This window comes from Pygocentrus nattereri, chromosome 4, assembly GCF_015220715.1.
Source record: "Pygocentrus nattereri isolate fPygNat1 chromosome 4, fPygNat1.pri, whole genome shotgun sequence".
NCBI classification, from domain to species: Eukaryota; Metazoa; Chordata; class Actinopteri; order Characiformes; family Serrasalmidae; genus Pygocentrus; species Pygocentrus nattereri.
The window spans coordinates 31,918,771-31,940,525 of record NC_051214.1 but is presented as its reverse complement, the minus strand read 5'-3'; the positions used below and the strand labels follow the sequence as shown (position 1 = coordinate 31,940,525).

Here is a 21,755-nt window from a genome sequence, read left to right as displayed (position 1 = left end):
CTGCTAAAGTTACAGTGAGAGGATGGAGTATGGGTCCAGTCTCTGGCAGCTCACCAAGCCTTGTTCAGCTGAAGCGGCTGCTAGAGGAGGTCGGCGGGGGGTGAGAGATGCTTGAGGGAGGGAAAGAAAAATGCCTGCCAGATTTCATTAATCGAACACTTTCAGATTTTGCTGATAGCGGAGATGGCGAGCACACTTTGTCTTCAGCTTTTTTCTTCCCTCATTTTTCCAGTTTCTGTTTCCCAGACCTTTCTGCTGGTTTGTTTTGTGCTGTAAGGAATCGTCTAGACTGAGAGGGTGAAAAGCGTTCATAATGTTTTAGCTATCAGATGCAGTTGTATGAATTGATTTTAAGTACAGTGAATATGTTGAACAAAAGCGTTTTAAATGTCACACTTTTAATTCTTTTTTTGTCTGTTCCGACTTCAAACCTCAAAAGTGTTATGACGCATAATGTGTGTCATAAAAATGTCTTGAAATGTCATGATGCATGGCCATGAAACCACAGGAGCTAGCAGGCATGTGCCCCACCACTTTTTAAAGTACAGTCTCCCCCATTTTGTGATTGAGTTCTGTCCACTTAAAGTAAAAAAAAACCTCCATTCTTTCTAAATTGCATAGGTCATTGACCTGTTGACATGAACAGACGATCAAACTCAGTGGCAGAGTGGGGGATGGTACATTTGACAAAGAAACCTGTGCAATTAATGCCTCAAAAAAATGCCTCAGGTCGCTAATCTGAAGGATCTGGTGCTAGTGCAGTCTCTTGTCATCTCAAGGCTTGACTACTGCAACTTGCTCTTGGCTGGTCTTCCCATGCAGGCCATCAAACCTCTGCAACTTATCCAGAATGTGGCAGCATGGCTCATCTTCAATCTGCTAAGTTCAGCCACATCACCCCACTGCTGCGCTCCCTTCACTGGCTCCCTGTAGCTGCACGCATCAGATTTAAAACCCTAATGCTTGCCTACAAAGACAAAAATGGACCAGCCCCTACCTACTTGATGGCAATGGTGAAATCTCGTACTGTACCACGAGCGCTTCGAGCTTCGAGTACAGATTGGCTTGACCCGCCATCCTTCAAGGCGCATGGAAGACAAGCATCGAGAATGTTCTCTGTACTGGCACCCAAGTGGTGGAATGAACTCCCACTGGCTGTTCGAACAGCAGAGACTCTTGCTGTCTTCAAACGTAGACTGAAGACTCATCTCTTTACACAGCACTTAAATGAGCACTGAATTATAAGCTAGCAAAGATACTTTCTCCAGATTGACAAAGCACTTCTTGTAAGTCGCTCTGGATAAGAGCGTCTGCTAAATGCTGTAAATGTAAATGTAAAATGTAATCCTGTACATGTTTGCACTGAATGCCCTTAGTCACAATTCACTGTATCACACATGTAAAATTTACTAAATGTAAATTGCAGTAATTGTTACTTAGCTAAGCTAGAATTATATGTTCTTCAGAGAGCTTGTCTGATGTTCTTCAGTCAGTTAGCAATGTTAGCTATTTCAGTCCAGTGAACCCTGCATGGTCAAAATAAACAGCATTGTTTTTGTCAGTGAGGGATCTTCAGAGCTAAGTCGTCGGGATCAATATGCTCTCCCAGGGTGAACAGAAATGGAGTGAAGACCCAGACTAACATGATCCAAAACCCCACCATGTACAACACACACAAAAAATCATGTACCCTGCCCGGGAGAGGGTCACCAGGACCTACCTCTGGAGCCAGGCCTGAGGGTAGTGTTCCTGGGCCCACCACCCGCAAGGTCCGGCATTGGGGAGCGTTGCAGTGCCATATAGGCAGTAGGAGATTGCAGGGAGGCCCTTGGTGGCCTAGGCCCCTGCAGCAGAAACTGGCTCTTGGTACGTGGAATGTAACCTCACTGGGGGGGTTGGAGGAACCGGAGCTTGTGCAGGAGGTTGAGTGGTACCAACTAGATATAGTTGGGCTCACCTCCACCCACAGTGTTGGCTCTGGAATCAAACTCCTGGATTAGGGGTTGGTCCCTCTCCTACTCAGGGGTTGCACAGGGTGAGAGGCACCAGGCAGGTGTGGGGATACTCACGAGTCCCCGGCTAGTGACCATGCAGTTGGAGTTTGTCCCAGTGGACGAGAGGGTTGCCTCAATGCGAATTAAAACCACAGAGAGGAAAACTCTGACTGTTGTATGTGCTTATGCACCATATTCTGCCTTCTTGGAGCAAGTGGGCGGGGTTCTGGAAAGGGTACCACCTACAGACTCCATAGTCTTACTTGGAGACTTCAATGCTCACGTTGGCAATGACTGGGAGACCTGGAGAGGCATGATTGGGAAGAATGACCTGCCTGATCTAAACCTGAATGGTGAATTGTTATTGGACATCTGTGCCAGGCATGGATTGTCTATAACGAACACCAAGTTCGAACACAAGGATGTTCATAAGTGTACATGGTACCAGAGCTCCTTGGGTCAAAGGTCAATGATCAACTTTTTTTGTTGTCATTTCATCTAACTTGGGACCATATGTTCTGGACACTTGGATGAAGAGAGGTGCTGAGCTGTCCACTGATCACCATCTGGTGGTGAGTTAGATCAGATGGCAGGGAAGACTGATGGACATGGTTTGGTGAGGTCATGGAAAAAGAATTTGTTTCTGCCTCAAAGAGGTTCTGGACAACTGTCCGACGACCCAGGAGCGGTCAGGGTGGCTGTGCCCAAGCTGTATTCGGCAAGGGTGGAGAAACTCTGACTTCAAATGAGGATATTGTCGGTTGGTGGAAGGAGCACTTTGAGGAGCTCCTTAATCCAGGAGACGTGCCTCCCTCACGGGAGTCAGGGCCAGAGGCTTCTGGTGTGTCAAGTTCCATTTCCCTGGTGGAGGTCACTGAGGTAGTTGGTAAGCTCCTCAGTGGCAAGGCACCAGGGGTGGATGAGATTCGTCCAGAGATGCTTAAAGCTTTGGATATTGTGGAGCTGTCGTGGCTAACACACCTCTGCAATATTGCATGGACCTCAGTACCCTTGGACTGGTAGACCAGGGTGGTGGTCCCTATTTTTAAAAAGGGGAACCAGAGGGTGTGTGCCAACTATCGGGGTATCACACTGCTCAGCCTCCCTAGGAAAATCTATGCCAAGGTGCTGGAAAGGAAACTCCAACCGATAGTTGAACGTCAGATTAAGGAGAAACAGTGTGGATTCTGTCCCAGCCGTGGAACAATGGACCAGCTTTTCACCCTCTTACAGATTGTTGAGGGGGCATGGGAGTTTTGACTGGGCATGGGAGCCAACCTAGTTCTACATGTGTTTTGTGGATTTGCAGAAGGCTTATGACTGTGTTCCTCAAGATCTTGTGGGAGGTCCTCCGGGAGTATGGGGTGCTGGGGCTACTACTCCAGGCCATCCAATCTCTGTACTCCTGGAGTGAGAGCTGTGTTCGTATACTTGGTATTAAGTCAGAATCTTTCAATGTTAGCGTTGGACTCTGCCAGGGTTGTGCCCTGTCTCCACTCCTGTTCGTGATATTCATGTCAGGGGTGTCAGGGCATAGCCGGGGTCAGGAGGGCATTATGTGTGGAAGCCGGAGAGTGGCGTCTCTGCAGATGATGTTGTTCTTTTGGCTGAATCATGTGGATGCCTCCAGTACTTGCTGGAGCAGTTTGCAGCTGAGTGTGAAGTGGTTGGTATGCGGGTCAGCATCTCCAAGTCTGAGTCCATGGTCTTAGCCCGGAAAAGGATGGCATGCCCATTCCAGGTAAGGGGAAAGGACCTGCACCAGGTGGAGGGGTTTAAGTATCTTGGGGTCTTGTTCACGAGTGATGGAAAGAGGGATCGTGAGATCGGCCACAGGCTGGGACAGGCAACAGCAGTAATGCAGTCACTGTACTGGACTCTCTGTTTACCAGTCGGTCTACATCCCGACCCTCACCTATCGTTATGAGCTGTGGGTAATGACCGAAAGAATGAGATTGTGAATACAAGCGGCGGAAATGAACTTTCTTCATAGGGTGTCGGGCTGCACTCTCTTTGATAGAGTGATGAGCTCGGTTATCCGGGAGGAGCTCAGAGTAAAGCCGCTATTCCTCCGCATTGAGAGGAGCCAGCTGAGGTGGTTTGGGCATCTGCTCCGGATGCCCCCTGGATACCTCCTGGTGGGGTGTAGTAGGCACAGCCTACCGGGGTCGTCCTAGGAGCCACTGGAGGGATTATATCTCCAAGTTGGCCTGGGAGCAGCTTGGGGTCCCCGGGAATGAGCTGGAGGAAGTTGCGGGGGACAGGGTCATCTGGGGTTCTCTCTCAACTGCTACCACAACCCTAACTAGCGGTTAACGATGATGATGTTGATGATGATGATGATGTTTTTGTCACACATCTAATGTTAGATTTTTGTCATATTGCTCACTCTAACTTTTGGTCTAAGAAAGGCTGTGTTGATATTGGACATTGGCAAGTTGTTGTCTTTGTATACACTCTCAAAAGTAAAGGTTCCTGAAGAATTTTAGTGTGGATTTCTGGTTCTAAAAAAATTGGTGTGCAACTTTTTGTGCTACATTTAGATTTTTCAAGCTGTACACCAGCACACCTCTTTTACAAAATAGCTATTTAAAGAACCATCTATTATGGAACCACAGTTGTATTTTTCTATGGCAGGGTGTCCAGTCTTATCTGCAGATGGCTAGTGTGGCTGCAAGTTTTTGCTGGAGCAAAGCAGGAGCACATTTAATCAGTTGTGGGGAGACTGAGACTGACTGATTAAATGAGTGCAGTCAGGTGTGCTCTGCTTGTTTGAAATAAAAGCCTGCTTCCACGTCGATCCTTTGTGGAGAAGATTGGACACCGCTGTTCCATAGCACTGCACAAATGACCTTTTTGGCACCTTTATTTTTAAAAGTGTGGCTGTTGAGAGACTAAGCTTTTATGAAATTGTAAAAATGTGGTTTTGCTCTTTGATTCCGCCCAGCAGTCTTGCTACCTGCAGTCTTGTTTTGTATTTGTAAGTTGATAGTTGTTTGAGGATGAGAGTGATCATTTGTGTTTGAAAACTTGAAAGCTCAGTCTTTATTTTGTTTTCTGCTAACAGCAGAAGAAAATGTTTGGATGACATGAGTTCAGTGTTACATTTGAACGCATCAATATATAGTAGGTAAAAATTCCCTTTCTTTAATTAATCTTCATTACCAATAAAACTGGCCATGACTAGTTAAGTGTTTTGTTGTTGTTTGTTGTTATTGTTATGGTCACAGTTTAGTTAGGTTTGTTTTAATAAAAAACACCAGTTAATGGAAAGCAGTTGCTATATGCTGTATTACTAAACACAGGTTCAGATCTTGAAGTTTTTGAAGAGGGTTTGCATTGATTTTTCAAAACTTATGCATAAGTAAATCATTAACATGTAAACAAAGTTATTCAGAGTGATGGTGTTAAAAGCCCAATGTTAGACACACTCATTGAATCAGAATTATTTACAGCTGGGCTCAGACGTTTGACCTGCAGGATGCCTGAGAGATCATTTTAGAAAATGCTGCCTTTAAACACGCAGCATATTAAAAACCCATTCATAGTGGAGAAGTGCATGTAGGGTGTTGTGAGGCAAAGCAGCCCACAAAAAAAAAAAAAAAAAGTTTTAGTTCAATGCTATTTTACCTCCATCATTACATATAAAAGCTTAGAAGACACATGTAGGTTCACTTGTCATTTTGGATAGTAAATAAAATGGCTATATTTGTATGCAACCCCTAGTTCAATTCACTACCACTGTAGAGAATTTAAGTTTCTCTACAATGAACCATTTCATATCAAAGCCTTTAAGGCTTATTACTCGGCACTATATCAGCTGTCATGCCATGTTTGCAATGAAGGCAATGATTTGTGTTTACTAGTCATGATATCAGGAGCTACCCTAGATTTTGACACACTGGGCCAGTTTCCCAGACCCAGATTAAGTCTGAGCCTAGACTAAATAGAATTGGTAACAGTAAAATATTGGCATTGTCAGTGAAACCGGCCTGCTTAGATTTGCTCTTCCACATTAAACCAACTAATACAGTCTCTGTAATGATTAGTGGTGTCTTAGTACACCAATAAACCTGCTATCTTTACAAGTCAATTGCGGTCAAAGCAAGTTTCCATAATAAAAACACTGTTTGTGTACTATAAGAGCCTAAAAAGGGCCATTTTCCTATTTCTCTTAAAATTATAAAACACTGGATTATTTGATGTAAAAGATTCCAGAGAAAATGAATTTGTTTGAAGACTCTTATAAAGCTCTGCAAGGTGTGAATTAGTGTGCCTTCATTTTTGTTCACCTCACTCTAATTTTGTGTCATCCCGCTGTTCCTGTTCTGTGAGCTAGAACATAGAAGCCACTTCAAATGCACTGAATTTTCCTTAATTACGATGAAATGTTACCTGGAAAAAGGCAAAGCTTAGAAAGCTGGTGAGGAGTTAGACTTTGCATAGGGCGGATGGCATTTTATTTAACTGATAACTAGGCCAAACTCTAAAGCCATGCAGTAGTATGAAGTATGCAGTAATATGTGGTTACTTTGAGTTTTTAGAAGCGCTAGAAATTGTTGGATTTGTGTGAAATATGCTCTATAAGCTGCACTGTGCATATCTACTACCATGTTAGCCAAGATTTCTAAGCAATTCAAGAGTCTGGCCTGAATGAATGCTAAATGAATAAATTTACCATTTTCATATTTCTAAAATGAGTAATATTAAATCTTCCAGGTTTCATCAATAATTGGAGATTAGTGTAGGACTGAAGAAAGTTTCATGGAGCAGGAAATAAGCTAGAGCAGAAGCAGGAGATGAGTTTTAAATGAAAGAAAAATGGATTTTATGTGAAGATGCTCTTTCTCATAATCTCCTCCATCCCCTGGGGTGAGGCAGGGCAGGAGAGCTATCGCAGTCCCCACTGTCGGTCACTCCGTCACTGTCTGAGCATGTCACTTTTCTTCTTTCTCTTGTCTTGGGAGATGAATGTGTCGTGTTATTCTCTCTGTGGATTCCTTTCTGTAAAACAACTTTGTTGATCTGAAAGCAATGCTGGTGCATGTGTTTATATCTGTTTTAAGAAATGGATATAAATAGATTACCCATTCAGTATGCCTGTGGAGGGCTCTAAAGTTTTTCTAACCCAGGTAGATGGCATGAGATCTTATGCCCTTTAGAGCACCTTATGTTAAAGTATTTTAAAACCATTAAAAAAAGGTTTACCTGTGTTTACTGCATACTACATACATTTATAGCGCTGTTGTCAGAACAAAACCTCCTATCTTCAAAATGCTAACTTTACAGAAGGATAAAACATACTTTTAATGTGAGTCAATGTAACCAGACTTTTTTTTTCCCAATTCATTTTTGGCCATTTCTTTTGGTCCATTCCTTGTGACATTTACACACAATGTAAGGGCAGCAGGCATTTTCAAATGTCACAAACTGAAAACGACAGATATGGAGATATATAGTACGGTATATAGTGAATTTATACCAGTGAGCACTGGGATAGACTCCAGCAACCCCCATGACCCAGGAGGATTAACGGCTTAGATGATGAGTGAGATGATGATAAGTGTATACTATACTGTCATACAGCTAACTTCGTATGTAATTTCAAACTATAAAATTGGGACTCACTTTATGGACATGATTTGCCTTGGGTTATACTCCATATATCCAGATGTTGGTGGACACATTCAACATTTCGTCCTTTGTATTTAAGGGTATTAATAAAGAGTTCTGCAGAAACAGTATCTGCATTTCTGGGAAGACTTTACATTTGATGTTGGAACATTGTGGTGAAGATTTGATTGCATTTAGCTAGACATGCATTAGTAAGGTCACGTACAGATGTTGGTTGATTACACTGTGTGCACAATTATTAGGCAAGTCTTATTTTTGAGGATTATTTTTATTAATGACCAACTACAGTGCTCTCGGTTAATCCAAAATGTTAATAAACCTCAAACATTAATGTTTTTGAAAAATAAAGTGAAGTTTTGTTTTTCTTAGGAGAATATCTATATGTGCACATTTATTGGGCAACTATAATGGTGCAGAATTATTACACAGCTAAATGAAAAACACACATTTTCCCATCTCACGTTTTTTATTTTCATCTGTTCAAGTGAGAATTATAAACAAACAACTCAAAGCTTTCCAATGAACATTTCTGAGAAATAAAAAAAAAAATCAGTGACCAATACAGCCACCCTTCTTTTCAGTAACAGTGATGAGCCTTCCATTCATGGGGTCTGTCAGTTTCTTGATCTGTTGACGATCAACTTTTTGTGCAGCAGTAATCACAGCCTCCCAGACCCTGTTCAGAGAGGTGTACTGTTTTCCTTCACTGTAAATCTCCCGTTTAAGAATTGCCCACAAGTTCTCAGTTGGGTTCACGTCAGGTGAGGAAGGGGGCCATGTTTTACATCTTACATCATAAGTTTTTCATCTTTAATGCCTTTACTGGCTAGCCATGCGGAGGAGTACTTGGATGCGTGTGATGGAGCATTGTCCTGCATAAAAATCATTGTCTTTTTGAAAGATGCAGATTCTTCCTGTATCACTGCTTAAAGTCTAGACAGTTCAGCTTATGTGTCTTGTTCAGTGGTGGTCGGGTTTCAGCCTTCCTTACCTTGGCCATGTCTCTGAGCGCTGAACATCTTGTACTTCTTGATACTCCAGCTAGGTTGCAGTTCTGGAATATGACAGAACTGGAAGATAATCGGTTCCTGGTAGCTTCACGCTTGATTCTTCTCAAATCCTTGGCAGTTATTTTGCATCTTTTTTCTCAGCACGTTTCTTGCGACCCTGTTGACTATTTGCAACAAAACGTTTGATGGTTCTGTGATCACACCCCAATATCTTAGCAATTTCAAGAGTTCTGCATCCCTCTGAGAGACTTTTGGTAATTTTTTAAGTTTCAGAGTCAGTTAAATCTCTTTTTTGGCCCATTTTGCCTAAAGAAAAAAGCTGCCTAATAATCACACCTTGATATAGGGTGTTGACCTCCTTAGGCCACACCCTCCCTCATTACACAGATACACATCACCTGCTATGCTTAAATCCATTAAGCATTCAAGTTTATCCAGCTTGGAGTTAGAAAATATGCCTAAAAATCATAATATGGTCAAAATACTCACTTGCCTAATAATTGTGCACACAGTGTAGTTCTGGATCACAAACACCACTTATTTCACAGGTAAGGATGAAGCTCCATCACTCCAGAGAGCACAGTTCCACTGTTCCACAGCCCAGTGCTGGGGGGCTTTATACCCATCGGGTAGACACTTGACATTAGGCATTGTAACCTTAGGTTCATTTGCAGCTGCCCCAGAATGTCCCATTCTATTGGCAGTGCTTTTTATGGAGATTATACAAACTGTATGCGCTCAGTTGAACACCTGTAATAGCAATGATTGCACTTTAAAACAGGTCTGGGGAGGTGGGCAGCTAGCAAGCTATAAGTTCTAAGGACATCACAATAATATGGATAACGACCGCTAACTTGCCAACATCATTATAGCTAAGGGTTAGAAAATTACCCACCTGTTACCAAAAAACAGAAGAAAAAACAACATGAGTCCTACATTTTAGGCCTCTAGGTGCAGATGTTCAGGGTAAATGGTTAAAGATGTTCTTATCCCTTTTGTTGAGGGATGTTTTTATCACATTTTGACTCTTAAACTTTATTTTATTTACCACAGTCAAGAACTACTACTTGATAGCTGGTGAGTAGCCTATAGGATGTAGCACAGCTCAGGAGAAAAAGTCAAGCAAGCTAATGCTGCATTTACATGTTGGCACTTGAAAAAAAGCTTGTTTTTGTATCTTTTGCTCAACTGATGGTGGCTTACAGTGTTACCATGGTGATCTACTAAAGCATCTACCAAAAAAATGTGATGATCTAAGGACAGCTTTGTCTTGTTTATATAAGAGAAAAGTCATGAAGATGCAAGAACTGAGAGCTTTTACTCACGATGACCTTCGATTTTTGTGATTTTTCATTGGCACCAGAGCATGTTACACCATTATGAATTATTCTGTATTCATGACAGAATGAAATGTTTATTTCACACAAATAGCCCAGAAACCAAAAAGATTATTTTTGATACAGGATTTAAAAGTAGCTTGTAGCCAAATAATCAAGGCTGAGTTTCCCAAAAGTGCCTTAGCACAAAAAATATTCTTAAATAGTAGAGTGAGCATCACACTGAACACACTCTCTACTAGTGAAAATGACCTTCACATAAAGGTGTTTTGGGAAGCTGGGACTGGATGGGTTAAACAAATTAGATTATACGTCAACACTAAACATGCAATAAAATGTAGTCAACAAACCAAACCAATAAAGAGTGTCACTTTATTAACATGCAATATTTTTTTCTAACAGTGGCATTTATTTAAATATCTGACCTAAACTGTGCTTGTATTATCTATGAAAGTAACATTTTATATCAGATTAGTTTCAGTCTGTACTCAATATTAAAGCATCTGATCAGGAAAAAAAAACAGGATCTAGACATTCTTAGAATCTGTATATTGTTCTCTATTCTGAAGGAGTTATTTCTAACGGTGAATAACAGTCAAATTACACTCTTCCATCATAAGTTCTGAACCGACCACTCTGATAAATGCCCACTCTGTGCATGCGATTAATTTATTTATTGCCTAGCTATACACTCTCAGAAAAAAAGGTACGACCCTGTCACTGGGGCAGAACCCCTCTTGTCACTGTGGTGGTACCCTCAGGGGTACATCCCAGTACCTTTACTCAGGGAACATAACTGAACCATAATGCATCAAAATTATATTTTCACACACCCCGTCTCATCTCCAGGCTTTTATTTTATTGTTCTGATTTTAAACATCTGTTTATAAAAAGATACAAATGTCTACTTTTTCACTGGGAAAACCTTATTTAAGGTTCACAATTGGACCTTAAAACCACTGTTGCACCTTTGAAGGTACACTTACATTGTTTGTACCTTGATGAATGAATCATGTACCTGCATAGTACGATTATTTCTAACAGTGTATGAGACTCAGGTGTAAGTGTACTACAGCGTCCTCAGATGTTGACCGTTATGCTATATATCATCTTAAGAGCAAACATTTGTGATCCAGCTGTTTCTTTCCACTACAATAGTGAATAGGTTAACACAGTTCACAGATAGTGGAAAGCACTGAAGAGGAAATGCTGTACTAAAAATAGAGCCACAGTTTCTGTGGAACCGCATCTCTAAATTAGTCTGCTGACTGAAAAATAATTTCTTGCTAGTTTATTTCCCAGTCTTGACATTTCATACATATAAAAAATCTACCTCATGCACATATTCTATATGGATTATTTAGAATAACTTCTACATGTGGAATGCATTGTGCATTGTCCACCTAGCTTTCTTATAGCAGTGTCCACTGTGTTGCTTCAAAGGAAACTAATGTCTGCCTCTAAGTGTCATCCAGGCTGTAATGGGGCATTTGGAGGCAGGAAACTACAGACCTTGGCGAATGTTCAGTCAGAACCCTCCATTAGGAATAAAGTGAAGTGGAATGAGCTGAGAACCCTCTTTACAGGCTCACCACCTCTATTGAATCATTCATGTTGCCTTTTCCCCTCTGGAGCTACATTGTCCTGTTTTTTTTTTGGCTTGTTCATATGCTCTACTTCTTTTATCCCAGTAGGTGCTACATTGCCCCCAGTGCACTATGTTACTGCTGGGAGTGTGTGAGCATGTGCATGCTCTTTATTTACCAATTCATCAAACATTATGTGATTCGTGTCTGTCTATGTCAATTTCAGATGGCACTGTGTTAAGAGATTCACTCTTTCTCTTTATGTTGCGGAGTAAAAGTGCATGCCTCTCAGTGTGCTGGATTTCTCAGTTGTGGTTCCAGTTGATCGATTCAGAAGATTGCTTTTCCCATTATCCCCTCGGCTCCAGGCTGGGAGCAGGCCAGGGCTGTTTGTGTGGTTGACCATGTTGCATCATCACCACCAGTCTGCCTGTGTTTTTGGAAATGTAGTGTTTGCATGACTTGCCTCATTCTTTCAGGTTTTTTCTCTCAGGCACAACTCAGTTCAATACCAGTTTCGATTTCCAGGCAGCTGTATCACCTTGGTAAGGTTCAGGAATGGAATCAGTCAACTAAATCTTTTTAATTGAGGGGACTAAATGTAAATGGCATATGTAGGAAATTACTTTTATATCAATTTTTCCAGAATATATAGATTTTGGACAATTTTATGTTCCCAACATTGTGGGAACAGTTTGGGGATGGCCCCTTCCTGTTGACTGCGCACCACTGCACAAAGCAAAGTCCATAAAGACATGGATGAGCGAGTTTGGTGTGGAACAACTTGACTGACCTGCCCAGAGTCCTGACCTCAACCCGATAGAACACCTTTGGGTTGAATTAGAGTGGAGACTGTGAGCCAGGCCTTCTCGTCCAACATCGGTGTCAGACCTCACAAATTATCTCACTGAAGTTCATATGCGTGTGAAGGCAGATGAATACTTTTGGCGAATACTTTTGGCAGTATAGTGTACCTAGATACTTAAATTCTGTTAGATGGTTCAAGAATGTCATTCTTTTGTTTCCAACCAAAGTATAACTTTCAAATAAGAGCATTTCTACAATATTGGACAATATTTTTTATTTAAATAAAAAATGCACAATTACATTAAATGAGAATAAATCATAAACCAAAATTCTCAGAAATCAAAAGGCCTTCTCTAAAGGCCCGGATGGTAGGTTGTGTACAATGTAAGATCAACGTGACTCATCATATACTCAGTGAAGCAACTTTGAAATGACCTCTAATGTTGCATTTCACACAATGCCTTTTCAACAGATCATGTGAAACCGTTTAGAGCAGCTTGAGTCCTTGAATGTGTACCGTTACTGCTGTGCAGTGATCTTAATAATGAGCTAATGAAACCCACAGCATGCCTGTCCAATTACCCCTTTTATGCACTGCATATTTATTGAAGGAAAGAAATATCAGCTCTTGGTGGTGAAATGTGGAAATAATGCCAGCATCAGAGGGTGCAAATGAAACATTGGGTTCTCGTTTCAAATTCCCTCTGGATGCCGAGCAATCATTACAAATCCTTAATTATCTGCTTTGTCGCATTTAATCAGTTTCCTCCAGTAGAGCAGTAGAGGCTGTTGACACTTTACTTTCTTTCTTTTTGTCACTAGATAGGCAGGGCATTGTAGTAATTGCCATAATCCAATAAGATCAATAAGGAGGAATAATTCATTAATGTATGATAGAGGCTCAAGAGCAAATTCCTCTTTATATTCAGCCATGAGGCACAGTCGTACTGCAAAGCTCCATGACAGTTATTATTCTTCTCTGTTATTCTTCTCTGTAATGACGCAGCACATGAGTATTCATTCAATTTTAGTGTTAATTAAGTATAAAAATGTCTCACACAGATTACACCCCCCCCCCCTGCACACGCTCCACATGTGCATAAACCACAGCGTAGTACCTCACTTTCACACAATTAAAGTCAAGTTTAATCTGCATTTCATATGTATTCATTATCATTTACTAGTAAATGGATATGTGGCTACATTACCGCATGTAGTTGTAATTGATTCAAACAGCGTTTGTCCCTGTAGGATAGGGGGGAGCTGAGGGATGAAGTGAGTGCTAAAAATTCTAATAGATTTTAGACATCTGCACAGATGCATGCTGCCTGGTTAAATTGTGTTGCTAAATCGGTCCGCATGAATAATAGATGGTTTTTATTTGTGCTCTAGAGGTAAAGATTAGGCCCCATAAATCCTGCATGAATAGGCTTTGGCAGGCTACACTCTTGCTGCACCAGTAACGGCTTCCTAATTCTAGAGTTGTAATAAATATGAGAGGAGATGTGAAATGTGGTGTTTTCACAAGCTCAGAGACATTATGGATCATTATGTCATTGGTGTAGTTGAATAATACCACTGCACAGCCCTTCTGTAACTAATAAATGTTCTTAGATTGATCTCATAAGGAAGACAAAATATAATGCCTTTATCAAGCCCATTGTCAGTTCATACTGCATTACTAAGCAGGAACTGCTGTGATATAGCACAGCCATAGCATCACTGATTAAGTCTTGATGTTTTGAGTCTATTTGTGTAATTTGCCTTTAGTGTGCCTAAGTGTGTACAAAATGTACTCCCACAACTGGTATAAAGACAATTCACAGAAACATTCCTTTCTGCTGGTATAAAACAAGCTTGCACTGGCAGATTTCATACTGTTTTGTGTTTTATACTCAGTGATACTCATAGTACATAGCAACACATAGTAACACAGATAAACTAAATTGGCCTAATACAAATATATTCTTTATTTAAATTCTTTTTAATATTGAAATATTGTACAAATACAGATGTTTTGAGTATGTGATGCCCTAACAGAACCCACTACACATATTCTAGTGGTATGGTATGTCACTCTGTTGTAATATAGTAATAAGCAGCCATTTAATCAGCATCTACTGGTTTGATAATGTAGATACCAGCTAATGGCTTAAAAAGTCTTAACAACACCTGAAGTGTTGTGCAAAATATTCTGATTTATAACACAAAAGTAATATTATACATTGTTTGATTCATTGCAGTCACTGCTTAATAAACTAATAATTAAATGTTTTTTGCATAAATCTATTTGAATTTGTAAAATATCAGTAGCCACAAAAATGTTGATTACAGTTTTTAATGTTTGTTTGTTTGTTTTTTAATGTCGCATACTAGGGCCCAACCAATCTTAACATTTGATCACAAACTTTTCTGTGTCAGGTGTCTTTGGAGAAACTTACTGTATTATTTTTGTTACTTCAAACAGAAGAAGTGTAATTTTATTTACAAGAAAAATATAGAGAAGTTTCTCTGACACTAATTGCTGTTGGAAAATAATGCATTACTTTCCTGAAGCAATTAGTGTCTCGGATGCTTGGGAATGTCTCCGAGCCTTTCTCTAATTCCATTGCATCTGGATATTTACCAGACCTCATCTTTATATCTCATTACTCTTTTCATTTTCCTTCTGATCTGTCTTTTTTCCTCCTTCCTCCTATCTTCCTCTCTCTATCTGTCACTCCCATCTCACTGAGTCCGTACTAAGCGGTACTTAAATAATCGGAAGCAGCAGAGTGGGGTTGGATCCATTATTTACCAGTGTCCTCCTAGGAGATGGGAAGTGACACTCGACCGCAGCACTGTAGGGTGCCGAAAGACTGCACTGGGATAACGAAGAGTCACATGACACACTTGGCTCTATTTTTACCAACGCAGACCACCGCTTGCCCTGAGGAGAAGACGTTTCTAAAGTCAGCACAGTGTCTCTGATGTTATCTTACGAGGCACATGATAGTGATTAAAATAGATAGAGAGAGAGCTGATGGGGATTTTGCCCTCATACACTAATTTTCCCCATTTTGACTGTGGGCACATGTGTGATCTACTACCTGTAAAAAGTTTGGGGACACATAGCTTTTCAAAACATTTTTAAAATAAATATTTTCTATATACATTTCCAATAACTTAACATTTATGATGATTAGGAGATGTGAGTGATACAATGAAATGTTAGGGTGATCTTAATAAACTACATAAGAATTTATGAATATCATCAGTACTCCCACTCACCACTTTTATGACACAGAGAGCATAATTAGACCTGTTTATTTAGATTCCGAAAATACATTTAAACCATTCCAAAGAAGTTGGAACAGGGGCATGTTTACCACTGTGTTACATCACCTTTGCTTTTAACAACACTCAATAAGCGTTTGGGAACTGAGGACACTAATTGTTGAAGCTTTGTAGGTGGAATTCTTTCCCATTCTTGCTTGATGTACACCTTCAGCTGCTCAACAGTCCGGGGGTCTCCGTTGTCGTATTTTGCGCTTTCACTACGAAGCCACGCTGTTGTAACACGTGCAGAATGTGGCTTGGCATTGTCTCGCTGAAAGCAGAGACGTCCCTGAAAAAGACGTTGCTTGGATGGCAGCATATGTTGCTCCAAAACCTGTATGTACCTTTCAGCATTAATGGTGTCTTCACAGATGTGCAAGTTACCCCTGCCATGGGCACTGACACACCCCCATACCATCAGAGATGCTGGCTTTTGAACTTTGCACCGAAAACAATCCGGACAGTCCTTTTCCTCTTTGGCCCAGACGACAAGACGTCCATGATTTCCAAAAACAATTTGAAATGTGGACTCGTCAGACCACAGGACACTTTTCCACTTTGCATCAGTCCATCTCAGAAGAGCTCGGGCCCAGAGAAGCCGGCGGTGTTTCTGGGTGGTGTTGATATATGGCTTTCGCATTGCATGGCAGAGTTTTAACTTGCACTTGTAGATGGAGCGACGAACTGTGTTCACTGACAATGGTTTTCTGAAGTGTTCCTGAGCCCATGTAGTAATATCCATTACAGAATGAGGTCAGTTTTTAATGCAGTGCCACCTGAGGGATCGAAGGTCACGGGAATTCAATGCTGCCGTGCTACTTACTTGCAGAGATTTCTCCAGATTCTCTGAATCTTTTGATGATATTATGGACTGTAGATGATGAAATCCCTAAATTCCTTGCAATTGCATGTTGAGAAACATTGTTCTCAACAATGTTGTTCACAAAGTGGTGAACATCGCCCCATCCTTGCTTGTGAACGACTGAGCCTTTCAGGGATGCTCCCTTTATACCCAATCATGGCACTCATATGTTTCCAATTAACCTGCTCACCTGTGGAATGTTCCAAACAGGTGTTTTTTGAGCATTCCTCAACTTTCCCAGTCTTTTGTTGCCCCTGTCCCAACTTCTTTGGAACATGTTGCAGGCATCAAATTCAAAATAAGTGAATATTTGCAAAAAGCTTTATAAAGTTTATCCGTTTGAACATTAAATATCTTGTCTTTGTAGTGTATTCAATTGAATATAGGTTGAAAAGGATTTGCAAATCATCCTATTCTGTTTTTATTTATGTTTTACACAATGTCCCAACTTCATTGGAATTGGGGTTGTATGTTTTAACACTGTGTGCTCTGTAATCACATAATTAGTAAATCAAGTTATATGTTCCCAGTATACTAAAGTATGTACTTTAAGGATTTACTAAGGTATGCTTAAATGCATGTTAAGCATTCCATGGCATATACCTCTACCACACAAGTATTTTACCTGTAATACATAATAACAATGTTTTTTAGGTGTCAAGGTTTTTTGTTTAAGAGTGCTTCTCCATTTTCTCTAAGGTTTAATTTTACACACAGGAAAGCTCTTCTGGTGCCTTCCCAGAGGAAAGAGATGCTCTAAATGAGATCTCCTCATAATCTCATACTTCTAGACATGGTTACGTCCTGTTTGCAATCAGAGTGAGCCATCTTCTCTTGTTTCTGAAATTTGACTCATGAGAAATAACCCAAAAATGTTCTCACTTTAATCAGATTATTGTCATACATATGGATTATCTCTTTTGAGTATGACTCATCTCCCCAAGTCTTAGCTGAGTAATATTTCCACGAGAGAAGTTTAAGGTCTCGCTGTTTTCTTAGAGAGCTCTATTCTACACCATTTTCCAAATTATTATGTACATGCCACTTTTGCTTGTTTTTCCAAAACAGTCAGTATGTTTAAGAGATTTAAAAAAAAAAATCTTCAGTAATTTTATCACAATCTGAATGTTATTATAAGTGGAAGTACTTATTCTGACTTATTCTGAAAAAAATTCAAAATACATTCAAAATACAAATCAATTTTTGAAAAAATAAAAACAAGGTCAATAAATCAAAATGATATTTACAGATCAAGTTACATATTGATATATAAGCCCTTCTGTGAGATGAGTCTTTGTAGTTGCCTATCTGTGTTTTATTTGAGGATGCCAGTATTGCCTCCCAGAGATGCTGTCTTGAGGTATATTGATGCCCACCCTCATAGATCTTCCTTTTAAGGATGCTCCACAGGTTCTCAGTAGGATTGAAGTCAGGAGATGATGGTGGCCAACCATGATCTTTTTCTCCTTTTATGCCTATAGCTGCCAAGGAGCCAGGGGTGTTTATTGCAGCAGAGGGTGGTGCACTGCCCTGCATGAAAATGATTTTTATTCAGAAGGCATGATTCTTCCTTTTATATCATGGCAAAAAATGGTTGGTTAGGAACTCTACATGTCTTGCAGAGGTCATTTTAACAGCCTCAGGGACCCTAAAGGAACATACCATCTCACTTTCCAATATTCTGGCCCAAATCAGCACACCTCCACCTCATTGCTGATGTCACAGTCTTGTTGGACCTGGGTGCCTATTTACCAACCATCCAGAACTCCATCCATCTGGACTATCTAGTATAGCACACCATTCATCAGTGAGCAAAACAAGTTTAGAAATTAGTCTTCATGTATTTCTGAGATCACTGCAAATGTTTCTCTTTATGGCCAAAATACAGCTTTATGCACAACTGTCAGCCTGTGGAGGATCTTGGATCAAGAGGTTCTTGAGACTCCAGAGATACCAGCAGCTTTAAATACATATTTATTGTTCAACTTTTGTGGTTTTATAACTGCCCTTTTAATACAATGAATTTGTCTGACAGGAACTTTCCTTAATAAGCCTTTATCTGGCTATATTCACCTGTGTTCTGAATTTCTCACATATCTTTTCACAGTTCGATGATCCTTTTTCAGTTTTTGTGAAATATCAATTGTTTTTATGCCTTTTGCATGGCATTGAACTACTTCATGCCTTTTGTCTTTTAAAAGATCTTATTTCTCCCCAAAATGCATGAGAACTGTGACTTGCTAAATAATGTGGAACAATCTTTAAGTCAGTTAATCATGATCACCTGTCAGACTTCTTAACAAACCTGTATGAGACTGATACCAGTTATCTAAGCTGATATCACAAATAAAACACTTTATTTGAAAAACTAAATGCTTATTCTACTGAAATCCAGCACTTCTAAAAAAATGGTTCTTCAAGGGTTCTTTAGCAATGAGCCATCTATATAGAACTGTGAATGCCTCAAAGAATCTTTTGCATGATTAATAATTAAAGGGTTCTTTGCATCATGAACGGGTTCTTCAAATTGATGGAAAATATTCATAAATGTGCTAAAGATGGTTCTATATAGAACCCTTTTTAAAAAGCATTCTTCTCTTTTTAGAAGCTTGACATCATAACAATAGAAGAACCATTTTTAGTGCTGTATAGAACACTTTTCAACAAGGTTCCATAGAACAATCTATAGATACATCTATCTATAGAAGAATCTGTATTCTATAGATCTAAGAACAATCTACAGCACATTCTCCATCGTTCTGAAGAACCCTTTCATGATGCAAAGAACACTTTAATCATGCTTGTTCATGGTTCTAAATAGAACCATTTTCTTTACTAAAGAAACCTTGAGAAACCAACTTTTTAAGAGTGTACTACAGAATAATTTGTAACACGCTGTGTATCACTGAACTTGTTCATCAGTGTAGAAGAAGAACTCCTGCTTTTCTCATTCATCACCAGAATGTCTCACAGTGAAATGCTAATGTTCATCTCCTCTTTTGTCCGAAGGGGAGTTTAGCAGAAAGAATTCAGAAATCAGTGATGCTTCATTAATACAGTATTGAGATCTGCTTTATTTCATTGAGACAGTCTGAGAAAGGACATTTTTTATTATATGTATTTGTGTGTGAAAAGATGGGAAAGACCCACAAAGTGAGAAGTGAATATACTGCAGAAATGTTTGCACTACAGGATGTTTGTCTCCAACAGTGCACACAGGAGCCAAGTGTTCAAGGAGTTACATCAGACTGCTAAATACTGAACTATTGCATTAAACTGAACCATATTTTTGAAAAAGTAGCTAGATTAGCTAACATCATGCCATTAAACCGTTTTAATGGATGTAAGAACAACAACAGAAAGTTTGGTTAAGAGAGTTAGAGGGGTGGAGAGACTGGCTCTGACCATACCTGATATATAACTAATCACCATGGCTGCCAACCCACATTTTCCAGCATTTTCCAATAGGTGTGAAAATAATGATCCTGAATAAAATAGTTTTGTTCTGGTCAGCTCAGTGTACATCATCTCTTCTCCATGAGCTTCTGGATATCTTGTGTACTAATTATAACAGAGTAAAAAACAGTTTTGGTGAAACATTTCCAGTGAGTTAATGAGGTCAAAGCTAAAAAGCAGCTATCAGTGTTTCATAAATTCAGTGAGTTTTCATCTTTCAATCTGGAACTGTCACTCAATATAAGATCTTCCCAAAGCTCATAGCAGTTAACCTAAGTTGTTTGGAAAAGAAAAATGTCAAATTAGTGTTGAGACCAATTCTATTTTTAATACTAATGAAGAGACTTTTATAAACATGAAGGTTAGTGTTGTAAATTATTGTAATTATAAAATAGCCACTATGGTAACTAAACCTTTGCAGCTATATATTCTTAGCTAATACAGAAATTTCCGGTCAGAGGCAAACTTTTTATAGGCAATGTACAAAAAATTGCACCCTGTTTATTTTTTAGTGTAAAGACTTTGCAAAGTGATGAAGATGGAGGAGGCAAGTAAAAACAACAACCAAACACTTAACTGCATATTGGTCTTTAAATAGTAAGATAGGCACCTTATTAAAAGTAACAAGCTGTGCAGCAAGTGCCTTCTATAGTATGTCAGGCTGGGCCATGCAGTCCTCTCCAGGGCATCCGTTGAGAGGCCCGGGCAGCTAATTAGTGCTGTCTAATTAACAACGTATGCGATCAAAGCTTCTGTCATGAGCATACCCACAGCTGGAGGGAGGTGAAGAAGGAGAGGGTGGTGGTCTGGGTCCGAGGGAACTGCTGGACTTGCCAGAGGCTGCTTCGCTTTCTTTGACCTCAGAGGGTCTCCTGCTCTGAGGCTGCTTACTTACTGAAGGAGAGTGTGTTGCTCGTTAGCTATTGCCAGTTTAAGCACTTAAAAGTTTGACAGCACAGCCTGTTGTGGGTTGTGAGCATGAACCGCATTTCCATTTGGCAGAACTCCAGGCCTGTTTGCTGCAGCTCAATACTGAGCCCCCCTCCTAAATTCTGTCTGAACTCTCGGCTTTTTCCCTCAGTCTTCTAAAGTGCTACTTGACCCCAGCACTAAGCTTGTTCATAAACAATAAATCTTTAACAGCAGCAATGACTGCACGACTCAGGGGAGGGTTCTCAGTGACTGAGGACAGGCTGCGTAACAGAATGGTTCTCATAGAAATCACAGAGGTGTTTTCCTCATGCCGTGTTACTGTACACATCAATAAATTAATAAATGGGTTGTTATTTGGATAAACACAACTACAATAGCTGACACCAGGTGAAAGTTCTATTTGTGGCAGGCTGATCGTTACTGAGAATGGACCAGGATGAACCTGCTCCTCCCAGCTGTGCCCTCCAATCTCTTATGGGCTTTAATGGCTCATTATGAGCTGTATTCAACTAGAGCAAGCCTTAATTAGGGACCTAAGCTCTCATGCTCCTGCTAAGAAGGTCATAAGTGGAAGAAAAGCTCACTACAAATATTTTTCCTCCCCTTTGGTAGCTTTTTATGGGTTTTCAGTACCATTATCTTTCATTTGGTCAGTTAACCTTCTCACTTTATCCATAATTTAGAGATTAACACATTTTGTAGCATGGTCACAATTATCCTCATGAGCATAGTGTATTAGTTTAGTTTTATTATCTTCAACACCCACAGTAACTTTATTTATTGACATAAACATGTGTGCTGTAATAGAGCTCTGTGCT

The 21,755-nt window shown here is 40.0% G+C and overlaps 1 protein-coding gene across 1 annotated transcript in view; it reads left to right on the top strand.

Annotated features, from left to right (window-relative positions):
- Nucleotides 1–21,755, top strand: part of kcnh5a (potassium voltage-gated channel, subfamily H (eag-related), member 5a) — a 152,195-nt gene that overhangs the window by 123,040 nt on the left and 7,400 nt on the right. The gene's annotated exons all lie outside the window — the stretch shown is intronic.